This window comes from Rousettus aegyptiacus, unplaced genomic scaffold (assembly GCF_014176215.1).
Source record: "Rousettus aegyptiacus isolate mRouAeg1 unplaced genomic scaffold, mRouAeg1.p scaffold_m13_p_4, whole genome shotgun sequence".
NCBI classification, from domain to species: Eukaryota; Metazoa; Chordata; class Mammalia; order Chiroptera; family Pteropodidae; genus Rousettus; species Rousettus aegyptiacus.
Genome location: NW_023416307.1, coordinates 109,874,244 through 109,897,993, shown reverse-complemented (window position 1 = coordinate 109,897,993; position 23,750 = coordinate 109,874,244). Strand labels below are relative to the sequence as shown.

Below are 23,750 nucleotides of genomic sequence, written 5' to 3'. Positions count from 1 at the left end.
TCCAATAAGACTGACCAGGCACCTTGGAAATCAGCTCTGCTTGTACATCAGAATCATTTGTGGAACTCGTTAAAAAGATGGGATTTGAAGCTCCATTCTCCCCAAATCTTGATTTGAGAGATAAAAGTGAGACCCAGGATAGTATTGTTTTATAACTTTTAATGAAATGCATAGTGAATGTGGATGTGCAACTAGATTTGTTTTTTTAAATTTAACTTTTTAAAATTGAAATATAGGTAGCATTTTGGAGATTGTTCATTTTCATTTGAATGATAGGACCTGCTAAGAGGTAAAGGCATACTGGAGATATGATAACATTGAGCTCTTCCTACAGTGCTTTTTTTTTTTTTTTCCAATGCACTTTAGAATCTTTGATCCCCACCCAGAGGTGAAGTGACTTTCCGAAGTTCACAGAGCATTAGTACACAAAAAGAAGTAATAATTGAATTCTAAAATTAGAATGTGTATATCTGTTATAATTGTTTAACTGTCCAATGAGCTAGAAGTTACTAAATATTGATAACTGAAGGGTCATCGTCATATTTCCTAAAATTGAAGATGCCTATGTTTATATTTAAAACATAAGTAGAGATGCATCTTAAGATTGATTTATATGTTTAATATGATGGCATTCCTTTTTTCCAAAATATTATAAAATCAATGATTTTCTTACAAATAACAGTATCGCAGAACCAAGGGGGTATGGTGTGAGTGTATGAGTGAGTGAGTGTGTGTGTGTGTGTGTGTGTGTGTGTGAGAGAGAGAGAGAGAGAGAGCGAGAGATATGTATCATTTCTCTGAAACAAGCTTCTATTAATTACTTCTGTCTCTGTGGCTTTTTGTCAATATCTCATTTAAGGAAATCAAGACTGGTCTAAACTAGAAATCTGGAAATAAACTTTAGTGCACGCTTCCCTCCTACTGTCAACATCTAACCACTCATTGAGTAGTGGTGGCTCCATTTCTACCTTTTTAGTCTTTTCTCTCCTTCCCAGTTTTACTGCTTCGACTGTTTCTTTAAGGCATCGCAAATCTAATCGACCACAGAGTGGCCACATATATCCTCAGGAGATACACATTTGATCCTGTTACTTCCTTTTATACAACCTCTGGTGGCTTCCCAGTGCTTTCAGAATCAATGGCATTTAGGATCCTCTGAAATCTATCCCTGCCCTTTCCTTTCAGGCTCATAGTTGCCAGCTGTCTCTTCCCTGGTGAACCAGTCCAGTCACTATTCCTAGAACTTACAACTTCTTTGCCACATTTCAACTAGTTGAAACTTTCAAGATTGAGCTCAAATGTCACATTATCCATCAATTTTTTCCAGTCCTCCCATCAAAATTAATTTCTCTTACCTCAGCGTTCTCAGAGCAGGGAGGACCACCAGCCCATGTAACAGCCCAAAGCCACATGTGTGCTCATCGGTCTCTCCAAATAGATAAGCCTCTTGACAACAGAAGCTGAGTCTTAATCATTTTCATTTCCTCCACAGAGCTCAGTATGGTGTACTGCACATAGTAGGTGTTTTGGCAGCACAAAATCATTAATAAAGCCAGAATTGATTCTGAAGCCATGTGACCACAGGTTTAAGATATAAATAAAACTAAAACTTCACTGAACTGAAGTTCTTAGTCCCATGCTGGGCACCTATAGATTTTTATTAGGTTCTACCATATATGGTATAATTTTAGATAATATTATGCTGATGATGCACAATCTTCCCTTTCAATATTGGCCAAACTCAAGGGAAGCAATTTCCTGTTTAATTAAGAGTATGACAGTAGCAAGGACTGGCTTATAAAAATTTACTGTAGGATTGAGAATGTAAGTCTAATTGTGGATCAAATGGGAAACATTCTAAATGGCACTTTTTAAAGGAAGTGTTTGAATAGGCTATTTCAGAATATTCAATAACACCTTCGACATTATGCCAAGGTTTGGTAACAATCTAATTTCAAGATAGGTACTCATTCTCCTTTCTGTAGGATCTAGAAATGGGATGGAGGTGACTATCTGTTGCTCAAACATCTCTGCTTATTAATTCTTGCCTTTATTATATCACAACTGGTGATTCTAACCATTTATTTACATAGCAATGAGCAAGCTTTACCACATATGTCTTCACATAGTGGTTCTCAAATTGTGCCTTTGGATTTACATTATGTTTAATGATGCATTTTAAATGAAGTTGCCTTCTCTTTCACGGAGCAATATTCAAAGGCTTTCTACCCAAAATCCTTGGAGAACCTTAAATGCTTCCTCCTCTACCTCATCTCCAGAAATCTTCAAGGATATTAAAAAGTCTTGAAATGTTTGTGGTTGCATTATTTTTTTTTTTAACATTGATCGTGTATTCATTGCACTGAACTATTTCAAAAGTGAGCAATTTAAATTACATTTATATGGTTTCACTAGCCTCAGCAACCATGTTTGTAAGAAGGCAGAGGTCTTATGTCCAACATTATTAGTAGTATAGTTTATGTTATATATTAGTACTATTAAATAAAATATAATATGAAATGTATTGCTCACTAATATGTTATAAAATGATATATTAATATACATATTTATAATTATAAAAATAATAGCAATTTAAGTCCTAGATCTCTACCCAGAACTATTCTAAGCACTTTAAATTAATTTTTATTATATTCTCATAACATTCCTGGGGATAAACCTTATCTGCATGTTACAGATCAGGAAATTGAGACCAAGGTAACATAAAAAAGAGGATAAAAATATTAATGAATTCCTAACTCAGCCCACCATTTCATCTTCCATGTTAACTCATCCCCGCCCCTGCACCAAGGGATTCAGTAAATAGTGTGAAGAGAGTTCATTTCATAGCCTCATTTTGCCTGGGTTACTTCCATTTTGATAAGAGAACATATTACCCCTACAACCAGCCCCTCCCGTCTGAAGCCACCCAGTCATCAGTAAAATATAAATGGCCCTGTGAGTTACATCCTTTCTCCATGCCTCTACTCCTGAAACTCTACTTCAGGGTTCTTATTCTGTAATGTGTCTCACAAATGAATTCCCCTTTAAATTGAACTTTCCCCAAAATCCCAATCCTTTCTTTCCAGTACTCCTCAAAAGTCTGGTAAAATTTTAGTGTCTAGGGTCAATGAATAAGCTTTTGAAGATTTAGTTTTATGTTACTATTCAGAAAAAGCATCACTTATAATGCCTGCTAAGTGTAAGTTGTTTTCCTAGGTATTATGAGAAATATAAAACGAAGTACCTAAAAGACCTTGAGTTCTGAGAGAAAAGAATGAGAGAAATGCACAAAAAAAGAATTTTTTTCTTTTTAATGGAAGCTAAAACATAATTTAACACATACTAGTAATAAAAGAGATGGCACATGGCAGAACATGATTGTCAGTTTGATTGTACTTCTAATTATTCTAGAAAGAAACATTTATTTCAAGCAGGAATAATTTCCGCCTCTCAGGGCTGGTACAATAATTACAGGTAATCTCCATAAAACATTCAATGTGTAGAAGGAACTCAGTAAACGGTCACTTTATTATAATTATTCTAATAAAAATAATATATTATATGAATGTGATTTTGCTCACAACCACATCATTAGATAAAATTTTATATGTGTCATCTGATGCAAAGCAGAATTTTAGGAGATTATGGATCAAGGTTGTGTTGAATCGTGTTAAATCTCTGCCCTCAAAGAACATGTGAGTTCCTGAAATAAAGCTAGGAATCATAAAAACTGAGAAAAATTCGTTTCACCAGGAATGCAAAAAAAAAAAACAAATATCTTGGAACTCAACCAGGATGTTGAGGTAGTAATCTAGGGTTTAGGTAAAAAAGAGTCTAGAAACAAGATCATAGAAGAGGTTTAAATATCTAAGAGAACTAACTGTTTAAAGGAAAAAAAACAGACATCACTGAAAACATTCAATTTAGGGCACAAAGAAGGGTTAGAGACTCATATTTGGAGCCTGAAGAAAGGGATAAAATGGTAAAACATCTTCTAGAAATGGGGGAAGAAGTTATCAGTATGGAATTTGCTGGGTTAAAGACCTACAGTAAAGTCTTGAGAAAAGATAGAGGCAACTCGTTACAACTTATACCAACAGAAAACATTTAGAAAGGAAGAATAAATGTTAGTTAAACTTTAAAGATTAAATTACAAATTTATTCAAGTGATTTAAACTTTTACTGCACAAGTAGTAATTTTAAGTCATAAGGGATCTGAAATGTTTCCAGAGTTTTAAAGTCGACTCTTTTACTCTAGTGAAAAAAGATCTTTGCTTCCAGTGCTGAGCACACAGCAAATCCTCTGCCTTGTAATATAATTGTATAGTTTCATTGAAATAATTTTGTTGCTAACTTACTAATTTTCTGTTAATTATCATTTCAGAAGAAGGAAAAATATTACTTTTAAAGCTTTCATTAAAGTGGGCTTAAGCAAGCATGGAAAAGGAAGGCAGCAAGAGAAAATATAAAAAGACGCTATTAATATTAACAGTTATAGTTGGACATTTGTTCATTTAATAATCTTTGCAATATTAACAAGATTGATGAGAAGTAGTACAAATGAGAAGAACATGAGATAAGCGATCATTTGTTATCATTACTGAGATATAAAGTATGATTCAGTGTTTCATAATGGATGTTAAATTTGATTTAACATATGGTTGGCTCATTTGCCGAAAACTATCTTTAAAGACATAAACTCATTCTAAAGTCAAAGTCATTGTCTTAATAAGAGGCTTTGAATTGTCCCTCCATAAAAGACTGAATAAATTCAGTAAATATAAGCATGAGGAGATGTGCAAAAGCAGTATCTTACACACACACACACACACACACACACACACACAAATGAACCATATACCCAGACTCACTGAATATATTACAGAAAATACTGTTGCCAAGATTGAAAGAGTGACAAATTAATATATTTTAACATCAATACAGTTTGTTGAAACAGATGTTTAAGTGATCAGTAGAGAAACACTGTCGTAACTGCTCCAGTAGCTACCTAAGAAATTCTCCTTTGTCAACTTTATCTCTAAAATCATGATAGAACATCAGTACCCACTTTAAGTTTAGTGGATTAAGCAGCTCAGTGCAAGTGCTGTTAAAATAATTTATAATCTATCATTATATTTGAGGAGTGATCCTACCTGGAATGAGAGACACTTAGAAATATTCGTTACATGAGTATACTCCTATCAGCCACTCAATTTTGTCTGAGTTCTCAGTTTTATCAAGAGAAATGCATTAATTTTTCTTCAAAACAATTTTTCTGCTTCCTAGAGACACAAAATCAGTTTGAAGACTAGAGATCTTCAGTAGCCCTGTGTTAATCCTGTAGTTGAAGTCTTACTTCCTGAACCAGCAGGTATCTGCTCTAAAATCAGGTTCATTAATAAAATGTCTAACTTACAAAAAAAACCTGAATCTTCTGTTTTTACTGATGGCTGTACCTTTTCCCATCTTTGGGTACCTATTCTTATAACCTACACTAATCTAAAATAAGAGATTACTAGGCAGCTCCATTATCCTGCCTTTGAAAATGACCTCGAGGTAGGGAGAAGCATTTCACCTTGGTATATGCATTAAATCAATATCTGTTGTTTGGTTGAATCTTCTCTGATCAAAGTGCATCTAATCCGCATTTAGCTAACAGAAGCACATCTATGAAAAAGCACTTGAGCAAAACAAGCTTTGGGCACCCATTCTTAGGTTATATGCTTTAATGAATATTACTCTTATTTACTGTTGAAATTATTTATTGACAATGTGAATACCCATGTTTGACACAAGCTAGCTTTGTGCCAATGAAGCAGTCACTCTGACCCTCTGGGCTTCATTATCCTCATTTGTAAAATGAGGAATTTGATCTACATCAGTGATTTATGAAAGCAGAGTCCACTACCAAGCCAGCTACACTATATCCTCTGAGGACTTTGCTAGGGGTACAACCCAGTAGATTAGACCTGGTGGGGGCCCTCCAAATTCTGCATTTTAACAAGTCCCCAGATGATTTGTATGCGTATCCCTTATGGGAATAATTGGTTAGCTATAGCTAAAACTATCTACGATGTTATGTACTGATTTATTTAACCATTAATTGGAAAAAAAGAAAAAAGAAGAGGCATGCTGAGTCAGATCAATAAGCCCTTCTGTGGAGATATCTAGTACTCTTCCAAGAAGCAGACCTCAAAAAAGTCATGGAACCAGGGTGGACTGATGAGATGAAGAACCAGGCAGCCAGGATTTGGAGTTCCACTCCACTGTCAATATGACTTTGGACATGTCTGGTAATCTCTCAAAACTCGGGGCTCTTTCTCTGTAAAACGGGGATAATAAATACTACCTTAGAGGGAGACTGCAAGTTAATATATATATATATATGTATATATATATATGTATATGTATATGTATATATTTATATATATAAAGTACTTTCCAAATGGAAATATGGATATTTGGGAGGACTACAGTAGGGCGTTATTCATTGTTCCATTCTTCATAGCACCTAACGTATAATAGATGCTAAGAAAACAACAGTTTGAAGTAACAGCATTTAACCCAAGTACCTATGAGATGTTATTCATTCACTACATTTTTATTGAGAGCCTACTACATGTGAGGCACTGTGATAGTCAGGTTGCCTCTTTTGGTCCATTCCCCCAACTCCTGCACCGCTCTCTGCCCAGAAGGCTGACTGGCATGGACTACACTAATGGGCCCCCTTGCTCTCTGGCTTTCTCTGCTATCTGGCCAGTGAGGGTTCTGGCCAGAGATCAGATAGAGAGAAAAAAGGGAGGTCAAGTCCCCATTCACAGACCCATGGTTCCTCCCAAGGCAGTCTTCTTTTCCCAATTCTCATTCCTATGATGTGGCAGAATCACTCTACTCAACTCATCAGTAGTGACAACTCCACTGATGCTCCCCCCAGGTTCCTGCACTACCCCGTGGTTCCCAAACACCCCAAACCACCGCTCTCTAAAGAGTGACTTTGTAGATAATCCCACCTGACCGTACCTTCATTGGGGTGTCTTCTCTTCCAGTTTGGAGTCTGAAGCAAGCACTGTGTTAAGATGGGCAGTAAGGTAATAAACAAAAAAGGTCCTGTTGCTCTCATGAAGCTCTAACAGTGATCACTAGTGTAACAAAAATCATAATAAGCAGCTACCACTTATTGACACATATTACATGCCAAGCTCTGGCAAAATTATACCTCTGAGGTTCATACAATAATGATATCTGTTTTGCAAATGAAAAACCCTGAAGCTCAGAAACACAAAGCTCACATAACTATTAAGCAACAGAATCTGGATTCAAGCCAGAGTCAATCCAACTCAGAGCACATCCTCTTAAAAACTGGGGTGCTGCCGGGTTTAAACTCAAAATGTCCCGGCCAAATGGACATTTGGTGTTAGAAATTCCCTACCGCCTTTGTTCCCATGCCACAGGAAAGCCAGTTTGTGTGTTAGGGAGAATTGAAAGCTATCCTCGTACCCCTTGCACACATCCACTTGCTTATGAGTTCCCTTCTGTGTGAGCTAATACTCCCTTCTGGAGAGATGAATTCTTCTATAACTAGCGGCCTTTCTTCAAACCACCAAACCTGCCACTTTCTTGCACAACTCAAGCCAAATCCGGGCAAGCAATGGAGAGAATCCCTGAATACTCTTCTCCTGTGGGAGTATCCTGGGATTTTATGGGTTTGCATGCTAAGATCAGGCACCTTCACAACTTGCCTCCAACTGTGCACTCTTCCACTTGCCTCAGCTATCCCTTCTGGGTTTACAGATCGTTGTCCTCTATGACCTGGAGGCCAGAGAACTCAGTTCATTTAATGTTTTTAAAATAGACACCCCCAGTCTAGGCTGGGCTGACAAGCACACAGCTGCACTCTTTATTAATTAGTACCCAGACCTTTTGAGAATTGATTTCCACTTTGATCCTGGCCTGTGCATTTCTATCTCAGATATCTAAACAGCAAATCATGTTATCTTATAATTAAGTGATAATCTTCGTGACAGGGAAGATGACAGGACTATAAATGACTTATGCAAATGATTAAAATAACTTCCTCTCTCTTCCCACCCAGCCCTGGAAATGTTCTCTAACTTCACAAAAAGCTATTAGTTGTTAACAAACTCTCTGTGACATGAACCTCATTCCTATTCAACAAGATCACGTATCTGCCAAATTACTCTCCAGAAACCATAAACACTTTGCTCTTTATGCTTTAAAAAGTACACCCTATTAGCCTTAGAAAGCTACACAAATTCAGTGAAACAACTGACTTTAATGTTCACTTTGTTAAATTTTGCTGATATATATGACTTATGTGACTTAAACACATATAAGTTCAAAGTAACTTGAGGGTCGCTATCCATATAATATTAAACATTTAAAATACAATATGAATAAAAGACTATAAGAAGGTAAAGTTTACTTAAATCAGTAACTGCATATTTGCTGATTATTTACTGTATACTGGGCACTGTGATATGTGCTCAGGACATTATAGTAAACAAGATACAATCTCTGTCTTTAAGGTAGATCAGGGCCAAGTACCAGGAGAGCAAATAAGATTATGCAACCAACTGGTTGCAATAGTAATTGAGGATCATGTAGAAAAAAGTGCTGGGATTGATTAGCAATGTCTGCCATTAAGGTTAGATATGGGGATGACAGTCTGTTTCATGTATACTCAATGAATGCTGCACAAATGAACAGACAGACACATGAATGTGTCTTTCTGATGAACCGTGAGCTCCTTGGGGGTAAGCTCCATGGTTATTTCGCTCCCATATCCCTCATAACTCCTAATACCGTTCTTTGTATAGCACATTCGTTCATTTTGCTGAATAGATGCCTAGATAAATTGCTTTAGTTTGTTTCTAACAACATAATTCTGTTGCCATTTTGGATGCCTTATTGATTTTACACCTTTCCTTCCCAGTTACCCTATCCTGTTTTCCTCTCCTTCTTTCTAAATGCAGGTATACCCCATTTTATTGCACTTCATTTTATTGAGCTTCACAGATTTTGTGTTTTTATAAATTGAAGGCAAGACCTTCCACCAGCACAAAGATTAGGACTTGTTTTATTGTAATTCTTGCCTTTATGGTGGTCTGGAACCAAGCCTGCCATATCTCTGAGGTATGCCAGTACAACATGAAATTCTTTTTCTAGAACCTCAGCTTTCTACAAGGAGTCTCCTTTTAACCAATTCAATAATTGTGTTATACACATATATGTATGCATGACCCTTTGTTAACCACAAGTCAAAGGCTTTGTGAAGCCAACATGAAAACTTTCCCAGACTACATATCTCTGTTAACATTCCTAGTCCCTTAATAAAATTACAACTAATTATTTTTTTCTTCTAAGTAATACAATATCTATATAAAGTACTTGGAGATGCTCTAATTCTAAATCCATACCATCTTTCTCATTCACGTTTCTTGATGTTTAGGGCATTCCAAATGCATAATCTACCTAATTGTTTTCGACTATGCTTCATTCATCATGATGTCTTTTTTCTTCTCATCCTAAACTTTGCAAAGTTTCTTTTGTTATCAAATTTAAAATAAGGAGATACAAGACCTTCTCAGATTAATAACTATCCTATTCTTGAATTTTGAGTCTTAGAAACATATAATGTAGTATTATGTCTTTTACAGCTTTTACTAAACTTTTAATTTTTATCTGATTTATTTTCTGAATGATGCTTAGATTTCCATTTAAAAGACAGACCTCTTTTTAACCAATGCACACTTTGTGTCTGTTTTTCTGTGTCTCGGGTTGGGGTTCTGCATTTCTCTCTGTGACTCTGCCTCATCGTAGTTTGTTCTCTTTCTCTCTCTCTCTCTCTCTCTCTCTCTCTCTCTCTCTCTCTCTCTCTCTCTCTCTCTCTCTCTCTCACACACACACACACACACACACTCACACACACATTCAATATCTAAATTCATAGTCTAAGTATTTTTGTGATATGCCATTCCTCTTCCACCTTTGTTAAAGTTCTTTTTACCCATGGAATCAATTCTATGGGGAAAAGTGAAAGAAAGCCTTACAGAGCAATCACTGCAGATTCGAAAGCAAAATACCCAGGTGTGGGACTACCCCTAACCAGTTGCATTATATCCGCCATGTAAAATCTAACTTTGGTTTTCTTATCTGTAAAACTAGAGGGTAAAACTAGAGTCTTTCCTAATCCCGAAATTATCATAATTATGAGTTTACATTTACTGTGTTCTGATGTGTGGCAGACATCGAGCTAAATGCTGGATGGAGTTATCACATTTAATGCTCACAACAATTATATACAGTGGGCACCATTGTTATCCTCATCATATTACTAAGGAAACTGATGCACAGAGAAGTAAAGTAACTTCACAATTGACTGATATGGGTCTGAGACTGGAGCTCGGGCAGTGTGACTCTCAAGTTAAATGTTCTGCACCACATATTTATAGCAATTGATCTTCTATACTTTTATACAATTTAAAGAATAAAAACATTTAGAATGCGACTTTTATAAATAATGAAATCATATACAAAAATAACACTTACATTGCTGAAAAATTATTTCCTCTACCAAAATGACTTAAAAGGACCAAAAAGCCTCAGCATGTTTTTCAAATGATAGGCTTACTGCACGCAAGTTTTATACACACACACACACACACACACAACCCCCTCACATCCCGTATTGCTGCCATTCTAGGTGAAACCCTGTCCATCTCTCACCAGCACTGAGACAATAGCCTTCATCCTGGGAGCTTCTATCCTCCTCAGCCCATTCTCCACACAGCAGTCCTGTTATCATCTCTCTAAGCAAACTGCACAGGCCACTCTCTGCTTAAAACCAAATAATGACTCCCCATTGACTCAGAAATAATATCCAAACACTCTTCCATTGTCTCAGATGTCAGTTGCCCAAATCTCCACATTTATAACATGCAACTGATCTTTCTGCCATTCGTCAAACAGAATGACTCCCCGCCCCTCCCCCCCCCCCCAGCTCAGGACCTTTGCATATCATGGCCCCTGATCCGAAATATCTCCCTTCCCAGCTTCATTACAGCCAGTCCTTCTCATCTTTAAGGACTGAAATATCGCCCTTCTTCCAGAGAGCTTTTCCTGTCCTTATTTAAGTTGGTCCCAGTTCTTGTCATTCGCTCTCTTCATCATTCGTTTGTTTTCTTCACAATACTTAAAACTGATAATGCTTTATTTATCTGCGATTGTGTGTATGTGTATGTATATGTATGTGTGTGTGTGTGTAATCTGTCTTCTCCGACTCTATTACAAGCCTCAAGACAGTGAGAAGCAGATATAGATTCCCAGCATTTAATTCACAGCCCAGTACAGGCTAGACGGTCAATAATTATTTGGATGAATGAATATAAGATCTCAGATCTTTTCACTTTGGGAAAGAAGATAAACCATTTGAAAAAAGGAAAAATGTAAAGCCTATCAAAAGCTGTTGGTGTTGTTGAACAATATTTTGGATCCTTGATAGATGCTAAAAGAATGGAGATAGTCTATTAATATATTTGATATACCATCCCTACTTGGAAGATACTTTTAAAGTTCTGTCTATACCCATTTGTTAATAAATGAGTGAGAATGTTCTGTGTGACTAATGACTTGATAAGTATTCATGAGACTCACTGGATGGGTAAGAAATCTATAGGCAGTTCCCCTGGTCTTGCCTTCCTTGTTACTGGATAGTTTTCATACTGGATTTTATGGCCCTGCATTCAACAGCAAAGGTAAATAAAATGAAACTCTGGAGAGTAAGCCTCAGTAACACAGTAGATGGAAAATTTTTTACAAATCAAAATTCCCATTGCTAAACCCACCAACTAACACCTTTTATTATATGTAAATGATATTTAGAAGAACATTATACTTAAATTTGTTCCTAAGTTAGATTAATGGAAAGATATGAGATTCTGAAATAGCAGCTAAAGGAGTTAATATACAAACATCTATCCAATAGAGAAATTTAAAATATAGAAGTGATTTTATATCTACTGAAATATGAAAAATTACTAAGAGATGGGGATTTTATGCGGATTGATATATAGAAACTAATGGAAAATTGGTAGTCTTTATTATTGAGACGGTGCATATTTTATGGCTCTGAACACATCTGAGGTTTTAACTGCCAGGCTGGATAGTGAAGACATGAGGGAGGGCCAGCACTGATTTGGGACGGCGTGCCTTAGATCCATGAATCTTAAAATCATAGTTGCTTAGCTAAAGAAACTCTAAAAGTCTTCATATTTCTGCCCCACCTCATGCCACACACTTCTATCCTTCCCTTGCTTATGAAATACAGGAAGAGAAGTAATAAAAGGCAAATTTCATTATAATACTTTGAGCCAGCTCCCTGCCAGGACATCTCCTGTCGAAAGGGATGATGCAGGGCCTGACGTAAGGCAAGCGAATTCCTCACTCTGCATTAGGAAGTTGAGAACAACAGAACATATGGCTCAATGCCTTCGGCCTCTGGTCTACTGACTAATGCGATAAATAAATAAAGAAGGGGAAGGGAGTTATGTGAAGTTGGGAGGCTCTTCTGGCTTATTTCTTTAGCTCCTTCTCAGATAGGAAAGTCTGTCTTGATGGCCTGAAGGGCAAGGGTCAGGGTCACTGAAGCAGCCTGCTGTGTGACAGCCATGGCAGAAGCAAAACCTGTTCACAGATGGGAGAGAGCCCTCCCAACGTTACCCACCACCATAGCTACTTCTGCCATTTTTAATCGTAAGAGAGGAAGCATTTTGAATGACCTAAATCTAAAAATAGGGTAGTTTATGCTCATGACTATTTCAAATAGCATCTAAAAAAAAACCCCCAAAAACTCATGTTTCCATTTTTGTGACATATTCCCCATCCCTTGAAAAACAGCGAATACTGTCGCTTAATTGTCAATCTAAAATCAGACGTTGTTGCCAGCTGGAATCCTAGCTCTATTTATTATTGCGCACAGTTTTTACATTATTTGTTAAAGATTTTTATCACCATTGAAACATTATATAAATGAAGGTATTTCCTTTTGTGCTGGAAAAATTGATTTAATTTTTGACCATTCTGAGAGAAATGCTATTGAAAGACAGGTATAGAGGTACTACTCAGTAACTGGTCCAACTGTATTTTTGGAGAAATCAATTTAAAGACAAATAACTGCCTAGAGGATTTGGGCTAAGATGGAAAAAAAAAATATCCATGACATTTGCATAACAGATTCATAAATAAATTCACAAAAATTTAAAGGTTCTCTAGTTGTTTGAATATCTTAGGGCAGATGCAGACATGGTGCTGCTCTTTCTGAAAAGTGAGCAGAATGTCTCTTTACACATCCAACAGGCCAATGAACAGAGAAACTGGTATTTATAGTGACTGCTAGTGAGAATAAGTTCCTGAAACATGAATGGCCAAGTTTACCAGGATGCTGGGAACTGCTATAAGTAACTATTGTAAAAAGATTTCAAGCAATGACAAAACCGGTGTAACACATTTATAAACATTTTGGTTGGTGTTTAGCAGTGTTGGTGAGCAAGGAATTAGTAGTAAACTTGATTCTTTAGCTGATGAATTAAAATTCATCCCCATCATTGGAATGACCATGTCTTTATCAAGCAGAAATGATGAAGAAAAAAAGAGCAACATCTGATTTGTCATGAAAAGCATTTTGTTTTTTTCCTTTACTGCCTGGCAAAGAGAGTAAGACGGGCCTCCTGGTTCACATCAGTGGATTCTTTGGCCTGACTAACAATCGCAGAAGCATAAAATGGAGAGAGCTGGACCAGTGGAGATATCCAGCGGCCTCAGGGAATGACTTTCTCACCAACATTGTCCCTAAAGCCTATGCTACTCTAATAGATCCAGTAAAATGCCTAGAGTTACAAAGGCACTATGATTTTCCCTTATCAGTTGGCATCATCTACAAAAGTGGTTCCCAACTCTTTGACACCAGGGACCACTGCTCCTATGAGAATCTAATGCCCGATGATCTGAGAAGATGATGAAGTGGTGAGGCTAAGGCTGGGGAGCAGCTGCAAATACAGATGAAGCTTCGCTGTCTCACTTACCCACCACATACTTTTTGCTATTTGGCCTGGTTCCTAACAACCCACGCACCAGTACCAGTCCATGGCCCGGGAGTTGAAGACCCCTGGTCTACAAGCTTTGGCCTGATGTGATGAAAGCCAAGGTGTACTGGTAGCCAGAGTTAGAGCCCCTGTTCAATAAGCCGTTCCAGAATACAGTGATTTTTTCAGTTTGCAAACACTGGGTCAAGTTGGAGCAGGTGTACTTCTCAGAACATGATGGGAGTTTGGCACAAAAACTGTGCTCAACTAGCTCCACAGCTCAGGGAAGCAGATTAAGGTACCAGCAAATCTAGCTGCAGCTGTCCAATGAGACTCCTATGAGGAAGGTGACACCCGAATGGGTGTGACAGGTGCTAAGGAAATCTGCGCACCTGGGCAGTACTAAAGAATAGCCTCATCTTTTAGAATTTGTGCTTTCAGGCAAAGCCTATAGTAAACTGCTTGGGTTGGAGCTGCTATCTTTATAAAAAGGAAATTCTGTTCCCTTCTCCTCCATTACATCAGATGAAGATATTATTTATATTGCCTCAGAAGACTATCCAGGGTCCCTTTTCCCAGGTCTTAAAGGAATATATATTTTGGATAACTTGAAGCCTTACCTTCTAGCTGCTTTAAAGCAAACTGCCCAACCCCAAGGAAGACTATATACTCAGCTGCAGCTTCTAAATCCAGGATAATATGCATGTCTCATCAAAGACGTAATGACTATTTTCTGGCCCGACAGGGAGTTGATTGTTCAGTAGTATTTATCTGATGAAAAAAAAAATCACCCATCTGTTTCATAACTTAAAATGGTTCAGAAGAATCTCTATGTACATTTTGCAGAGGATTTGACTTTATTGATGAGATGCCACTTATCCACAGATCTACACCAGAAGAAGCCTTTCTCTATTGTAAAGATATCATATGGAGAACTGCAAATGGTGGCAGTTCTTATCATCAGACGTTAATATTGTTTCCGAGAACTGCTTAATAAAAGCACATTGTAAACTGTTAGAACATTTGCTCTGTGTTTGTTTGTACATATTTTCCACAAATGTCATAATTTATATAACATGGTTGAACAGGATGCGATCTTTTGTTTTCTAAAGGTGCTACAGTTAAAAATCTTTTGTTTTTCAACATGGCAGCCGGTGGAGTTTTTTGGATTTTATTTTGAAAACACAAAAAATTGTAAAATCATTGTGATAATGTCTAGTAGTTTATAACAGAGGAATTATCAGCTTGTATTTTCCCCATGAATGATTCAGAACTGACATTTAATTTTCATCATATTTGAATGTCCTATCATAGGTATTTATTTTAAATTCTTTCTTTTGCAGAATATATAAACTAATTATCATTATCTTTTTTTAAAAAAAATAAGTGTGCTGACTATAAATCATGCTAAATATAATATTTTATGTAATCAAGGGCTTATAGAACATATTAAAACTTTACTTTTACTGGTAATAGAGACTGCTTGTGCCTACACTATTCTATTGCTTCTGGACATAAAGTCATGTAATTATTTCTGCTATTATACTGTCATAATTTTAATAAAGTAAATGTATATATGAAAAAAAATCACATTTTATGGTCTATAGCATACTTAGTCTCTTACTTTTAGAGATACCTGGAAAAGGTAATCTCATAAAAACAGTATCTTATTCTCTCCTTTACAGAAGTTAATATTTGTTCCCTAGGAAGAGTAATTTACCAGCTCATAATTTACCAGAAAGCTTTTTAAAAAGTAGACAATCAAAGTTTCATGGCATGGGGCCATATGCCTTTACAAAATTTCATAGATTTATATCTCCCTCCACAGCCCATAGATTGAGCACAATAGATAGCCCAATGACTGAGTGCACATGCACATGCTCATACACACATACACATGCAACCCAGGCTAACCTAAATTTATGGGTCTTACAAGGTTTCACTTCTGCAAGATCAGGTTACTGTCATTCTTTCTTGCCAGTGAGTCCTGATGGGGGGGATGGGGGAGGGAGAGAGAGAAGAGAGGAGCAAACAGAGACTCACTCGTCCAACCTCCAACCACAGGGTATTTATCAAGTAGGCACTCAACAAAGATGAAGTGGAGTGGAGTGGAGTAAAAGGGGAGAGAAGGGAAGGGAATGACAGACAGGAAAAAAAAGCGGGAGGCAACAAGACAGCAAGGGGCAGAAGGAAAAGGGAAGCTAGTGAAGAAGTAAATAATTAGCTGAAAATAGAAGAATCTGAACCGAGAAAAAAAAAAGGAAGTTGTTAGAGGAGTTGTAAGAAAGACAAAGGGGGAGGAAATACAGTGGCACAGGAGCCAAAAGGTAAAATATTTTCAGAAGATTCCAAAGATGGCACCCACTGATGAAGTCTTCTCCTTGACAGGAGCATGTGCAAACAAATGAAGTTGACACCTGTGTTAGTAAAGGGTCACTACCTCAAAATGTCTAAAGGGACCAGGCAAACAGCATAAATACAAGATTATAGGTGAAACAATGCTTAAGCATCAGGCACAGAATCTATTTATAGGGTGAAAACTGTGCAGATCAAACAACTATGCCTAGGTTCTATCCTGACAGACCAGCAAATCAATTCGAATATTTTTGAAACACCTACAATGGGGTTTTAATCATAAATCTTTACTTGAATAGTTATAACCTCTAGTCTTTCCAAGCTTCTTCCCTTATCACAGGGAGAAGAGCACAGATATTTTGATATTTGGTAAAATGAGGAGAGGCTTTACATGAAGTACCCTGACTCCGATTTCTTTGTACTTGGAAAAGAAAATCAATCACTCCCCACCCTTCCAGAGCTTCTTATCTTGGGTATCAGCAGTGGGCAGAGACCCAAGATGAAATCCCTACACAGTCCTGAAAGATGTGACGGAGAAATCAACACCTTGCATGGAGCAACTTTTTTGAAGTCAAAGATATCTTACTTGGTGTTGGAAAATTGTAGAGTTTTTGAAAAAAGGATTTGGGGGCAAAAAGTGTTCATTTCCCACATGTTCTTATTGGTAGAGTGACTCGAAACCTAAATCCATCAAAATTAGCCACCATTCCATCCCAATAATTAATGCTTTCATTGTATCCTGTCTATATTTTCTTCACAAAACTTCTCAACATTCATGATAACATGTTTATCTGACTCATTTACTGTCTAAATCCTCCATTAAACTGTAAACTTCATAAGCTCAAGAACAGAGTCTATATTTGCTCATCACTGAATCCCCTATATTTGGCACATAGTCAATATGGGATATATGTTTTGTCACCTGTCTGCTGGGAAAACAGCAGGAGTCCAACAGATGTCACCTCTTTCTATTTGCTGCTACATGTTTTGTTACATCAGCACAGCTCCATTAGTGCAAGGAAGGAAGGGGAGAGATGGAAAGGCAACTGGGGAGCTCAATGTCAAGGTTATTTCTGGGGCTACTATGTCTTACATTTCCTGACTGATGGAGATATACTAATATCTATACTAGCAGATTCAAGGACTCCATATTCTTGATCATTCCATCACACCAAGAAAATAAAAATGTGGTATTTTGTGAACCCATTCTAATTTCGGATTCCAGAATCACTCACTACTGGATTCCCATCTTGTTCTCTGCATCACACATATATCTTTGTATTGAATGTCCTCCCCTTTCCTAATCTGTCCACATCTCTGTTTCATTAGGACTGAGCCATTATTCATTTTCTATTTTACAGAGGGTTTGGTCAGAGTATTCTCATACATCCTAAATGCTGAGCAGATTTAGGAATTATGTTGCTGTGTACCTCACACATAATCTTGAACATCTCTATTACCCAGGACTGTAACATGTAGTTGTACAGACTGCACAGTATTGGCCCATGAGATCACCTCATTGGGCCATGCACCTTTCAGTGGGGCTATGTCTCCCAAGAAGTGGTGTTTTTTTCTATTTTGTACAAACATGTCCTATGGGCTAGTGATAGTCTTGATACCTGAAAAAGGAAAGGGCCAAACTCGATAGGGTGTGGCAAATGAAATCAAGTGACTTGATAAGATGTATCATATCACCTATGGTTTAATATTTCATCTGTTCTAATTAGACAAAATCATTTTTTAAATACAGTATCCTTTTGGCATTAGCACAAATACCTCTAGGGAGCTGCATTATTCAAACAATTTTCTATTTCAAAATACACAGGTAGTGAGAACTAACAAATTATTACATTTCCACTAAATGCACAGAAACAACCAACTTAATTAAGAAAACACTGAAGCAGCTTTTCCCAAATGGTACTCCGCCTCCCCAGGGCAGAATGGTTTCCTCTAAAGGAATCCCTGTGCGATGGCAGAACTGCCTTGTAAGGGTAATTAATGACATTTTAAAAACTGAACTTACTTCTCATTTCCTTTGACAATGCAAAGCAAAGGTGATGAGGGCAAAAGTCCCCTTGGAACACAAAGTGCATTTTCACAGAGCTTCTAATAGCCCATCTCAGAGAGAGAAATGCATCTTTATGCTTAAACGAAACTTTAAAAATAGTAAATAATTAAAGTGAGTTAAACTGTAAAAATACCTTATAACTGTGATTCGCTCTCTAAAAGAGATACCATTAGATAGCTAGTTTTCAATCACTCTTGTCTTTGCAATTGTCTAACTGTGAGATGAGGGCTGATGTCATTATTTAAATGGATCTCAATCAGGGCACTGATACTGACAAACATAAAGCTAGGAATGAATGGGAGGAGGGACTCAGATACCAGGTAAGAATCTAAATTTTACTTTTGACAGTCATGATCTCCTTGTAGCCAGCAACACCAGAAACTCCTTCATGTAATCTGAGGGCTTTGGATCTATATTTAAAGGAAAGAAGCTGGAAACCACTGTCACATAGATCAATATCACTTCAGACAAATCAATTCTACTGAACCATCTGCACCCGTAAAATGGGGATAGAAATATCTACCTACAGATAAAGTGATGTAATGTATATAGATATTTAAATAATGTCTGTAAATGAGAGACCCTGAATAAATATCGACAAAAATAAAAGCAATAGGTACATATTTATCATGTCTTATGGCCCACTGACCCAGTCCAACATTACCTTGACCATTGCCACTTATACAACATTAAGAATTATATGGGTGTAGGGCTTTCCATTTGTGAAGCCTGATGCTCATGACAACTTGATGAAGCAGCAATGATTATACCCATTTTAAAGATAAGAAAATTGAAACTCAGCGCACACTCTGAGCAGCTTAAATCAAAGGTCTTTGACTATAAAACCAATTTTCTGCTTAATTAGGCCACACTGGTACAGAAGTTCAGCGATCAAAGGAAGTCGAAGATTACAGTTCTTCAGACCAGCATTCTGTATCATGAAAAGTGATTGATGTTAAACATTTTTATACAAAACATGAACCTCAGGAGGAACTGACTAGAGTCCAAAGAAAGAGAGTTTGACATTATCTGGCCATGGCTGAGAACGGGTAAACCATATGGAATCTAAATAACAAATAAGTAACTAAAAATTAAAAATGCATCTTCTTTAAGATGAGCAAAGTAATTCTTCTTGAGTTCAACGTTGTTTCTTGCAGACAGAAATTTTCTCCCTTAATGGGCAAACTAGCAAGGTCAAACTAGTTAACAACACCACTTTGGCTAGAGGCGCCATTCAGTGAGCAACTTCTATATGCTTTGAAATACCCTAAGCTTCCTACATGCCTCTGCTCATTTTATTCTCAAGAAAATTTTACAAGTTAGGCTCTGTACTCTCTAACTTTTAGGTGAAGACTGAGTCTGAGAGGAGGTGAGTAGTAAAATCAGTGAGAGTTGAGCTGCTCCAAATGGAGATAAAACAGGGTGATGGAGTACATCAAAGTCACTGAAAGAGCTGGAGGTGTGGGCTCAAGAAAATCAGCCAGAATGACTCAGGAGTAGTGCTGCTACTTCTGCCACCATCAGGAAGGCAGAAAATCAGAAAGGCACCAAGAGAGCCATTGCTATTGGAAATATATGGCCAGAATCATGAACAGTGTTCAGAAAGCTGCTATCACTGATGCTTCTGGATTTATAAGAAAGTTACAGCAGCAAAGAAGTAGATGCCACATGGTTTATTTTTCAATGACCCTTAAGTTAGGGACTGGATGCTGAACCAGGGTTGCCAGAAAACCCAACATTTCCTCCAATGTTATAGCCAGAAGAAACTGCAGAGAATTAAAAAACATGGCCTCATCATACAACAAATACTTTTAACTGGCAAACAAGAGATCATATCCAGAACTCTACCTCTAAGGGTGTTTGGAGAATGCAACGTTTGCTTTCCTGCTTTTCCACAGAGAAAAACACATGAGGGGGATGTTAAAAAGGCTCCTCAGAGCATAGTCACTCTATCTATTCCAGCAGGTGTGCCATCCAATAGGCAGCTCAGAATTAAAGAATGTGAGAACCCAAAACAGGCAAGGCCAAGCATATGGGTAAATGTGAGGCAACATTACAATGGGTTAATTAGAGAACTAAAAAGGATTCAGCACAACTAAAGTGAAGGGTACCAAGAAAGGGATGATGCAAAGGCATACAAAGCTCTAGATGATGAAAACTCTATTGTGACAGCAAGAAACATTCTCAGTCTATGGGCGATATACCTCTTGAGCTTCCAAGAAGTCTCGAACAATCCTCAACTACTACATTTATCTCACGGAATTGTAACCATTCATTTTCTTGTCCTATGCATTACTCCCCTTAAGAAGGAGGGTTGGAGATCAAGGACAGGAAGGGGCTATTTTATTTTTGTATCTCCAGAACATAGAGCTTAGTCCTTGGCAGATACAAAAAAGCACAGTATTGCATTGTGTGGAATTATATCCTAATTGACGTTTTTACAAATCAGTATTATGTTGATTAAATTATGTTCTGTCATCCACTGAAAAAAAAATGTTCCCCTTACCCTAAATAGCTTTTATTATAAAAATTGATTAATTGTAGATTACTGATTGGTAATATAATTAAGAATATGTCCTTTTAGTTCATTCTTGTGCATTTATATATGGTAGTAGACAATTGTTTTTGTTGAGCAATCATTCCTACATTCTCATAATAGCACCTCAGTTTTCCTGTAGGGAAGTACAGCTCCTTCCCTCACAGAAAGGGATCAAGGTGAAGTGCTTATCCTCAACTCTGGTGTTTCATGTGGGACATGATCCAGATGGATCCCCTTCCATGAGCTGTAGGTAAATGTTCTTTCTCTGCTGAGGCTGCTGCTACGGTTAAGATGATTGCCTCATGTTGTCAAGGGCCACCATAGGAAACAAAGAAATCAATCAAGAAGAGGCCAAATGCAGCAGAGTCAGAGCCCAAAGATGGGGAGATAAAGAGTATTCACATCATTTCGTGTACCTGGATTCAGGGTGCCAAAGCTACCACTGTTCAGCAAGTTCTTTTTTGGGGGGTTAAGAAGTTATCCATGGTTGCTTTCTTGAGCCACCAAAAGAAACTCATTTTTTTTTTCATTTACCATACAAATACTATTGGTTGAAGAAGTGGTAATTACTAAAAGCAGAAGAAGAATGGAACTCAGTTTTGGGAACCTCCATCTGTCAGTGATCCACTATGCAGCCATTTCAAGGAGAAGTACAGTCATCACTTGACCCTTCTTAAGAAAATTAGGAAAAGCATAAGCCCTTTACTTGTCTATTTTTACAGATAATTGATTATTAGAAAATTATCATTACTAAAATGGTTTCAGGGTTGTGGGAATTACAAATGATTTGAAGGAAAAGTGATTATTTCAGTTTCCCCCAAAGATGTTACTTGCATAGTAATTAGTGGCCTTGAGCAGCAATGATAACTAATAAACGAGTCACTGAAGACTTTCCAAATAATTTAGCTAAATATAATGCGGAAAGATCAAAGCAAGGAAGCCTCATCACTAAAATATATACAAGAAGATCAGCCAGTACAACACAAAAAGAGCCGCTCTCATCTGAAATGGCCTTTGCTTGTCATTCAAACTCATGTAAATTCCTAAAATCTGTCAGTGTAGTAGTTTCTAAATGATATGTCAACAAATATATTCACTGAGAATACTTATTCTGCCTAGAGCCAATGTTTTTATAAAAACATTCTAAAGAGTCAACTGTTAAATCAATAAAACGAATGTTTTGAGCAGGTGTTTGGAATTGTGCTGATTTATCCATATTTTCCAGTTTAATTTCCATGTTTACCACCAAACTTTAGCGAGAAAACATAAAATGTACCTGGAAGTATTATGCTCATCATAAATTTGAGGACAGTTGTGCTAAACATATTTTTATCAGTAAGAGGGATTCATAAATCATTTTCAATTGCCTAAATCTTTAAAGTTTTCTATTTGATCTGCAGTGATTGGAGTGCCAAGTGTCATGGAGTTTAAATGGTATTTTTAAGCTATTAGCAGCTGACACTTAATTGGGTATATCTATGAGAGATATAAAAAATAAGTGAGCAAGGAATGAAAGCTGAATCAAAGACTTATGAAATAGCATCCATTCCTGTTATTCTTTTCTTTCAGCATATCAGCCTGAAGCAGTTTAACTTAGTGGTCAGCAATGCGAGATCTAGAGCCAACTTTCACCAGCTCATTCATGGCGATGGCATTCACCAGCTGGGAGACCTTGAACAACTTCCACAGAGTACATCTGCTTCAGCAGGTATAATGCCAATATCTACCTCATAAGGCTGCTGTGGGATCAAAATTTGGGATTATTTGAAAACATTTTCCATAGGGCACAGAAGGAAAGAAGTGTTCAATATATGCTAGCTATTGTTATATTATTTGTAACCTTGCCAGCTGGGTAAAGGGAAAATACTAGCATGGGATTGTTTCAAATTTATTTATATATTTATATTTATTCTTGCACCAGAAATAATGCAAAGCATTTTTTAAAAAAGAGAGGACAAAATAGGCCAACTTAAGAATCGAGGTTAAATAAACAAGTAAAACAGAGGTTGTAGACAAAAATAACTCAGGAACATGACAAAGAATAAGAATCAGAGCAATATGGCTGCTCTCTCTCTCTCTACACACACACACACACACCCACCCTCTGGTTCCAGGTACAGAGTTTTTAAAACCTTTGTAATTTCCTGGGTGAAAGGAATGTCTTTTATTCCAATGAAGTGACTCTGGGTGGGCTCCTGGAGAGCTGGCCACTGGAAAGACCAAGCCATGATTAGAGTTTAAAAATTTCCGCACATACACCCCAATCTCTAGAGAAGGGCTGAATATGGAGTTAATGATTGATCATGCCTACATGAGGAACCCTCCATAAAATCCCCACAGTACGGGATTCGAAGAGCTTCCAGCTTCCTGAGCACATACTTAGAATGTGATGCAGCCGAACTCCACAGGGACAGAAGCTCCTGCACTTGGGACGCTCCCAGACTTCCCCTATGTATCTCTTCTGGTTCTTCATCTCTATTCTTTATCATATGTTTTAATAAACAGGTAAGCCTAAGTGTTTCCCTGAATTCTATGAGCTGTCCTATCATATTAATCAAATCCAAAGGGGATCACAGGAACCACTGATTGACTGCCAAGGTGGACAAAAGTTGTGATTGCCATCTGAAAAGGGGTGGCAGCAGACTCCTAGGACTGAGATCTTAACCTGTGGGGTCTGATGTTGTCTCCA

At 37.3% G+C, this 23,750-nt stretch overlaps 1 protein-coding gene across 3 annotated transcripts in view; it reads right to left on the bottom strand.

Annotated features, from left to right (window-relative positions):
• Positions 1 to 23,750, bottom strand: part of FHIT (fragile histidine triad diadenosine triphosphatase) — a 1,278,128-nt gene that overhangs the window by 355,334 nt on the left and 899,044 nt on the right. The gene's annotated exons all lie outside the window — the stretch shown is intronic.